Source organism: Citrus sinensis, chromosome 2 (assembly GCF_022201045.2).
Source record: "Citrus sinensis cultivar Valencia sweet orange chromosome 2, DVS_A1.0, whole genome shotgun sequence".
Classification (NCBI taxonomy): domain Eukaryota; kingdom Viridiplantae; phylum Streptophyta; class Magnoliopsida; order Sapindales; family Rutaceae; genus Citrus; species Citrus sinensis.
The window spans coordinates 14,943,005-14,952,427 of NC_068557.1; positions in this window are offsets into that span (position 1 = coordinate 14,943,005).

Sequence of the window (9,423 nt, forward strand, 5' to 3'; positions counted from 1 at the left end):
GCGTTGGTAATTTGACAGATGTGTGAAGCGTGATGGCTTTACCAATAAGTATTCATTTGTGTTTAATTAACAAAACATCACTCTTGTTCCATTGACACCAAAGCTGGTTTATGAAGACCAAGTGACGTTATAGAGAGAGTGATCATGAGAAAGAGAGTGAACAAAAGAAAAGTGAGAAAAAGAGAGTGAAAATTAGAAAGACGTTGAGAAAAATGAAAAAGAAAAATGCAGCCATTGAGAGAAAATCAGAAGGAAAATAAAAGAATTCCTATGTAAGAGCGAGTGAGATAAGAAGAGCATCGTTTCAAATCAGCTAATGATTGTTCTTTCGTACAAAGAGATGTTTTTAAACACTAATAAACTTGATCCTACTTTGCCTAATTCTATTGCTTCTCTTTTGCAGAATTATGAGAATGTCTTTCCTGAAAAACACAACGTGGTTGACCTCTAATTCGAGGGATTAAGCATCAGATTGATTTTATGCCCGGTGCACCCATTCCAAACCGGCCACCTGTAGGAGTAACTTGGAGGAGACAAAAGACTTCAAAGGCCAATTTATGAATTGATGGAAAAAGGGTACACAAGAGAAAGCATGACTGCATGTACAATTCCAATTTTGCTAGTTCCTAAGAAGGATGGGACATGGAAGATATGTGTATACTACCGAGCCATCAATAACTAGGGGTATAGTATTGACATCCTATTCATAGACTAGATGATATGCTTGATGAATTGCATGGTTCTTGTGTATTTTCTAAAATTGATCTAAAAATGGATATCATCATATTAGAATGAAAGACAGAGATGAATGAAAAATTGCATGCAAACAAAATATGGTTTGTAAGAATGGTTAGTCATGCCTTTTGGTTTAGCAAATGCTTCGAGCACATTTACTTATGAATCATGTTTTGAAAGCTTTTATTGGCAGGTTTGGGGTTGTTTATTTTGATGATATCCTCACATATAGCAAAAATTTGGACGATCATGTAGCACATTTGAAATTTGTTTTAGATGTGCATAGAAAAGAAAAGTTGTTTGCTAATATGAAAAGGTGACCTTTTGCACCGATAAACTTGTGTTTCTAGGATTTGTTGTGGGTGCACAAGGTATACAGATTGATGAGGAGAAGGTACATCCCATCTAAGAGTGGCAGAGTCCCACAAGCATAGGTAATGTGAGAAGCTTTCACGGGCACATTGGCTGCACTGCTTACTAAATTAATCGAGAAAACGTTGGATTCAAGTAGGTAGAAGAGTAAGAGAAGGCGTTTCAAATGATCAAGCAAAAGCTTCCCAACACCTGCTTATTGGCATAGGCTTGGTTTTAATGAAAATTGAATCATTCCCTCATTTAGACCCAGGTAACCCTAATACAAAATACATTGAAACATCAGTCCAAGGCACACTAGATATTGGCAACGGGGTGTATAAACCATGGGGCTGCACTTTTATTTCGTGCCACAAGAAAGATGAGAGCTTCCAATGTTGCTGATTTGTTCTTAAAGGAAATTATAAGGTTGTATGGTATCCCTAGGAAAATTATTTTTGATATGGATGCTAAGTTCTTTAGTTACTTCAAGTAGACTTTGTGGGCTAATATAGGGACCGTGTTGTTATTTTCAACTACTCGATACCCTCAAACTATGGTCAAACAGAAGTTGTGAATAAAACTTTATCATTAAAAAATTTGGGAGTATTGTTTGCTATATGTTGAGTTTGCTTATAATCATTTTGTTTATTCTGCTACTGAGTATTTAACTATTGAAATTGTTTGATTTTAATTCTTTAACTCCATTACATGTTTTTGAGCATGTTAACTTAGATGGAAAGAAAAAGGCTGAATTTTTAAGCAAACACATGAGATGTCAAAGTTCAACATTGAGTAGAGAACTAAGTAATATGTTAAACAAGCCAACAAAGGGTGACACAAGCTAGTCAAGGAACTATTTTTAGAACAAAGGAAATCCAAGTTGTTACCTCGAGGGGATGGGCCTTTGCAAGTCTTGGAATGTATCAACAATAATGCATACAAGTTGGATTTGCCCAGTGGGTACCATATGTAAGTGCTACTTTTAATGTTTCTAATTTGAGTCCTTTTGATGCAGGTGATAATTTGCCCACAAGCTAGAATATTATTGTATATCCGCAGGAAACCAGTGACAAATATTCTGATGGTCATCCAGAATGGGGACTAGATCAGTTTGCACTACTGGTATAAAAAGCCACGTACAATTATTTTCTATCTTTGAGCATAATGCTTTTCATCAAAATGAAGTGGTAAATATGAGATCTGTTCGTCTAGACAAGGTAAACAAAGGAAATACTGAACCTAACATGGCATCTTCATTAAACAATCCAAATAATCTTGCTCCTGTTACTCTTTCTTCAACTCTCTCACTTCCTAAATCTTGTTCTAAATACCTGGCTTCAAAAATAGAAAACCTTGTTGAGTATTCGTATGTTCTAGAGTCAGCCCAAATTAGTGAATCTTCCATGCCTCTCATCAGCTCATATAAGCTGTATCAACGGCCAAATTCCTTAACCAGAAGTATATTCCTTCAGAAGTTGAAACAAAACTTTACAAACAAAGGGAGAATTCTTGCAGGCAAAGACATTTGATCTGCAAATAGGGCTTTTTGCAGATCAAATGTGGCCATGAATATGACATATTCACAAGCAGAGCAATATGTCACCCTTGAAATTCCACTAGAACTTGTTATCCAATGGAAAAGAGAAGGATACACACACCTCCATCTTGGTGGAGTTCATTTAATTCTCACCCTTCATGGGAGAAAAGGTTTACCTGTCACAGCCATACTAGCTTTGCTAGATACCCGATTCAAGGAATATCAGCATGCAATCGTAGGAACAGTCCTGACTACTCTTCACGTAGGAAGTGTTCTTTTGACCTTGATACCAGTTAGGGTAAAGTACGTGGCGTTGTTATACCAGAACTACAACAGTTAAGACTGTTCTTAGGACCAGTAGTCCGCAAGCTCGGGTTTCCAGCCGATATACTTTCGCAAAACTTTTAAAACATTTTTCTCGGGTTATACAACCCAAAACAGACTTTCCTTTAGTCTAAAACAGGGTACCAAACCAGATAAGAAATGATCAAAAGTTTTCTGATGCACAGGATCCTTAGAAAAGGCAAGTGCAGAGCATACTTCCTTAGGTTTTTCAAAATGAACAAATTTAATTCTTTATTCTTTTTCTTTCTTAGAGCTTCATTTGCAGAGAGAGAGAAGAGTTTTAGGGATTCATGTTGTAAGAAAAAAAACACGAGTTTTATTTCTTTCAAACTTCTATATCTTACAAAGGAGGGGAGAACTCTTTATATAGGAGAATTCTCAGGGAAGATAGGACATGACCCCTATCTTGTTTTTCAAAAGCAAAAGTAAAGATACGACAACCTAGATCATGACTTCTTAAGTGATCATGACCGATAGCACACCTTTTGAGAAAGCCAAGCCCACCGATCAAGACTTTGACAAATGGACAAAAGCTAAAGCATGCGTACAAAGACTTTTACAAGTGGCAAAAGCCAAAACGTAAGGCAAGCCAAGACAAAACCATAAAGTAAAACGTAATTATTACAACAAGACAAACTACTTTATTGAAAGCAACAAGACAAACAACTTTATGGAGAGCGGAGATTCATGTACTCGTCTTCGGATGAGCTTTCGGTCTCATCTGGGTCCGTATCACCAGAGTGAGGATGCTTTTGGAAGAAAGTTTTGGAGAGCTTTGGATGCTTACAGGAGGGACCACGGCATGGTGGATAAGGGCAATTATAGTCTCTGGGAAGTTTGGTCCTGGTACGGAGGGGCCAGGTTCATCCATTGTTGGTTGGGGAAACTGGTGGAGGTGTTGGCTCAGAGGAAGAAAATCTTCCCATGGATCTTGTGAGTCTTGGTAAAGGAAGTCAGTGTAGTCTGGTCGTTCTTCTTTGATGATGATGCCAGTGGACTTAGGTTTAGATATAGCAGATGGAGTGGGTATCATGAGAAGGTCATGTTGTGGACCTAAGGAGGTGTGAGAGATATCTTTAAGTGGCGGAGGTTGGTGGTTTAATTGGCAAAGGTAATTGTGCAGGACGTCTTGTATGTCATTTTCAATCACAGCTATATGTGGTGCAGTGAACCATTCATATACCTGATTTTGAGTCCAAAAGAGATGGGTGTCTGGATGTTGGAAGTATGGCCTGTGAATAATAAAAACTGATGTGAACATTTGTGCTTCAGGGGCAGGCATACGGTCAAGGTTGTAAATTTCGGACAGTTGTTGCAGTTTCTTTCTCCACCATGGGATGGGGGAGAACCATTCAAGTAGGGTCCAGGTAAGGGAGGTGGCGTTATCTGGATTAAGGAGGTGGTCCAGAGTGGGAGAAATGGGGAGGACTAACTTGGTTGCGTAAAGGACTGTTAGGCACCAGATGTACCATAACACGTCTTCAGTGGTGTCCCTGGCCGGATCAAGGGTTAAACCGGTAAGGAACAGATTTTCTGGGTGGAAAGTGGAAAAAGGAAAAGGGTCGGTGACAAGGTAGGCTTTCATGAAAAAGCGAAAGAGAGCTTTTCTAGCAAATTCTTGGATGGCGAAAACAGAAGAGAAGGTTTTGTTGAAGGGAAAAGTTTTCTTGGTGAGAGCTTCTGAGGGTAGTGAGGTAGCCATGGAGATAATTGGAAAATGGTAGGTGGTGGAAAACAGGGTGAGAGGGTCTTGTGGTTTAGAGAGTCTGGAGAGCATATCAGGGATGAGGTTCTGGGATCCCTTTATATGCTTGACTGAAAAGTCATATTTGGAAAACCAATCTTTTAATCTGAGTAACATTTTTTCGGGAACAGTTTTACCTTTGAAATGAAAGATATTGGGGAAGGCTGAGCTGTCCATTCGGATGAGAAAATGGTGTCCAATCAGATGATACTCAAACTTTTTGATGCCATTCTTTACCGCTAAGATTTCTTTAAACACGCTATGGTAGTGCTTCTGTGTTTCAGAAAAATGTCCACTAGCGTAAGCGATAAAGTGTTCCTTGTCATTGAGTTCTTCGAGGAGGATGGCACCCCATGATTCATCACTTGCGTCTGTCTGTAATATGCGCTTGCCATCAGTAATCAACTTTAAAGGAGGCGGATTTTGCGCAATCTGCTTGAGAGTAGTGACAGCACGTGTGTGGTCAGCATTCCATTCTGGGGGCTTCTTTTTCAATAAAGCCGAGAGATGATGAGTGTGATGGTCCACATGTGGGAGGAAATCACGGATGTAATTGATAATGCCGAGAAACTGTTGGATTTGCCTTTTGGAAAGTTGCTGATCTGGAAAGTGAAGCAATTCTTGGGCAATGTGCTTTCCTGGCTGGTAGTGTCCATCTTTAATGATCATACCAAGGAATTCAATATTATCTGTAGCAATGGTGCTTTTCTTGGCCGATAACATGATTCCATGACTTTGGATAATATCATAGAATTGGGACAATAGGTGGCGATGATACCAGTTAGGGTAAAGTACGTGGCGTTGTTCTTCATGCGATCCTGAAAAAAGCAAAATATCGTCAATGTAAATCAATGCATGATGCAAAATGGGCTGGAAGATTTGGACCATGGATTTTTGGAAAATGGAGGGGGCAGTTTTGAGGCCAAAGGGTAGGACGGTCCATTGGAAATGGGCATTGGGAATACAAAAAGCGGTTTTGTAACGTTCGGAGGGTTCAATGCCTAGTTGCCAAAAACCAGATTTTAAATCAAATTTTGAAAAGATCCGGGCATTTTTGAGAAAAGTGAACATGCTTTGTCGGCGAGGTAAAGGGAATTTGTCATCTTGTAAAAACATGTTTAATGGCTGGTAGTCAATGACTAGGCGTTTCTTTCCTCGGACAATTTCAGAATGCTTTTCAACATAAAAGGCTTGGCAAGCCCATTGGGAACTTGTGGGCTCGATTAAACCTTGGGCTAACAATTGTGAACATTCTTGTTGGGCTAGGAGTAAGTCAGAAGGACTCATTCCTGGATGGGTAGCTTTAGTTGGGTTAATGTCTTCATTGAGTTTGAAGGGTAACTTAATGAAGAAAGACTCATTTTTCCACAATGGATTTGGATGGGTGAACTCAGAATGGGACTCTGGACAGAAACTCAAAAGTTTGGTTGAAATATCCTGGTAAGACTGGGGAGTTTCAGACAAATTGTAGAGTTTCAGAATGTTTGTGAATGGTTTGAACATGGACTTGACTCGGATTCCAGTGGGAATGATTTGGAGGTGTTTGATTTGGTGAAGGATGTCAAATCCTAATAAGATATCCTTATTAGGAAGAGTGGAACCAATAACCTTGGTCCAAATGACACAATTTGGGAAGATTTGAATACCAATGGATTTTTTGGTAATCAAAGAGGTGGTGAAGAGTTTGCCATTGACAGCTTTAAAATGTTCTTCAGACTGGGTCCAATATTCTGGTGGAAGAATATGGGGGTTCAACATGCTTCGTTGGGCACCAGTATCTATAAGACCAATTGCTGGAATGGGCCTTTGGAATTTTGAGGGCAAGATCTGGAGTTTGATGGATGGGATAGGAACTGTAGTATCAAGGGAGAGTAACTGTTGGTGGAAAATCACTTGAGACTGGTCACTATCTGAGTCAGAGGAGTTTTGTAGTGCGAACACTGTTTCATCGTTGGGTTCATCTTGTTCAGAGAAATAGAATTCCAATTCGTCTTTGGCAAGAGAGTAGTCTGTAGTTGCTTGAAGATGCTCAACCAACCGGATGGCCTTTTCTCTTTTGTTGGGACAATCTTTGGCATAGTGGCCTTTTCTCTTGCAGATGAAACATCTGCTTGATTGCTTTCGTTTGAATTCTCTGGAGGAGGAAGATTTCTTTCTGAAGAACCGGTAGGGCTTTCGGGATCTGCGAGGTTTGGATGAAAATTCTGGAGTTCTGAATTTCCGAAAATGCCGTTTTTTCTTTGAACTGCAATCACAATCCTTTTTCTTGTGGCATTTGATCTGTAAATAAGGCTTTTTGCAAGCACTGCGGAAAGGTTCTTTGTCTTTCAACAGTTCTTTGAAAAACTGTTTTTGCTCGCAAAGTTTGTCAAGACAGGTTTTGGCAAGCTGGAAGATTTTGCCAAGGGAGATGTTGTCTAGGGAAAGATTGGATGCTGTAAGTTGTCTCTGGATGCCAGGTTGGAGTTCTTCGGGGAGGGAAGCCAGAAAGACATGCTTTAATGTCGGCTCATTGAATCCATTAAGCTTATAGAACAGCAGGGACATTCGCTTATAATGGAAGTCAAGATCCTTAGCATTGAGGGAGCAGCATTTCATGTTGAGGTAGTCTCGTCTGGCAGCTTCAAAGACTGCAGAAGGGTCGCCAAGGAATTGATCATGAAGTACAGCAAGAGCACTTGAAACTTCTGGAAGGTCAACAAACTGTAACTGGCGATATTGTCCTAACGAATCAAACCAATCTCTTAAAGCACCCGTAAAACGAGTAGCAAATTCTCTAAGGACTGATTGAGTTGTTGCTCCTGTTCGTAGCATCTGCAGGTCAATCCAGGCAGACATTTCATTGAGTCGGTCACGCCATTTATGAGATGGAAGATCATCAAATGTGAACCATGGACCATTTGACGATTTTTGACTGGGTGGATTGGGCTGGGCTGGAGAAGGTTGGTTTGTGGCAGAAGATTCAGGCATTTCTTCTTCAACTTCGGAGGGAATATCAACATATGGTTCTGTATGAGAGGTTTGGCCTTGATCAGGTTGAGCCATCAGGATTTTGGTAATATCAGCATAGGACTTTTCAGAGTCACTGGTGGATGCTGAAGATTCTGAGTCGGTTTCGGTATGGCTATCTGAAACAGCTAGATTTGAATCAGAAGTTTGATCGTCAGTAGATGAATGGCTGACTGCGTGAGCAGTAAATTGGTTCATGGGTTCTTTATCTTTTGATTGGGCAGGGACTGATAAAGGAGCTGGTGGTGATGTCGGTGTAAAAGTAGGAGATGGTTGGCCAGGGATGGTCAGAGAGGAAGGATGAAGAGGGGGAGGTCGAGGCTGTGGTCTAGGTTTGGGTTTAGGTTTAGGTGGCGGTGGCAAAGGATTGTCTCTGAAAAGAGTATGAGTCATGCCAAATAACTTGGAAGGGTCATATTGTTTAATAGGAGAGAGCATAGAGGCAAAAGGATGGTAAGTTGGACCGATAGAAGGAATAAGAGGTGAACTGGTGAAAAGGGTAGGTCTCTGTTTTTCAGATTCAATCTGAGCAAGTTCAGCCTTTAATCGCCTGATTTCCCTCTCTTTTTGGTCAAATTCAGGACCATTGTATCTATGGGCTAGCATGGCTCGTAACTCTGAATCGAGTTGGCCAATTCGGGAGTGAAGATTTTGGTGGATCTGCTGCATCTGTGCAGTGATGGAATCAACTTTTGTCTCAATCTGTTCAGTTCGCAAACTGATGTTCTCAACTTTTGAATTGAGATGCAACAAAGAATCATTTTGGGCCCTGGCATTTTGAGTGTGCCAGTTGAGGACTGATTCAAAAGGTTTAGGGGGCTCCAGGTGGCCAGTGGAGGTAATAGGTGAAGGGATAAAGGGTTTGGACACAACATTTCGTTGAGAATCTGTATGGGGTTCCAAAGGAGGAAAGGAAGAAGAGTAATCTGAAGAAGTAGAGGAAAACATCATACAAGCCAGTGGTTGGACGATAGGTGTTGGGTGTGAGAGTGGTGATGGAATCTCAGATTTGCAATGTTTGGCAATCCATGTGAGTTCTTTTCGGTAGATGGGTAATGGAGCCGGTGGAGGTGGAGGATCTGATGGTGGTTTAGGGTCACAGTGGTGACATGGGACAGGAGGTTTTTTCTTCTTGGGTTTCTTTTTCCTTGTGGTTGCGTAATCATCGTCTTCTTCCCAATCATCCCAGCAAGGACAATTTGGGTCACACATGCCGGAACCAGGGGCATCCCATAGGAAATGGCCATTGTGTTTGGCTGGATAAACAGGGTAGCCTTGAGAATTAAACCCTGTAATGGGCAGATCTTCCTGCGCTGTCTGAACAGCTGTGATCATTGAAGAATAGGTAAAGGAGAGCCTAGGAGGCTCTTGTGGAGCACTGGGAGGTGGTTTAAAAGTCATTCTGACTGTTCCATCTTGTCGTCTTTCAAACATGCTTTCAGAGGTCTGAATTGGAGCTGTATTGTTATGGAACTGTTCATAGTTGGAGATCCATTCAAGAGGCATAAGCTTGATGAGCTCATGACGGGGAATTTGTCGTGGAATCTGGATGATTGTCGGGATCTGGTCAGATTCTGCTAACACCATGAGGGTGTCAGAGTGGTGTTCTGGAGCGGGTAGATCTAAGGCATGATTTTGAAGCCTGTAGACGAGTTGGTGGTGTAAAGTGGCAATTTTGGCAGAAGAAATTTGTTCAGCA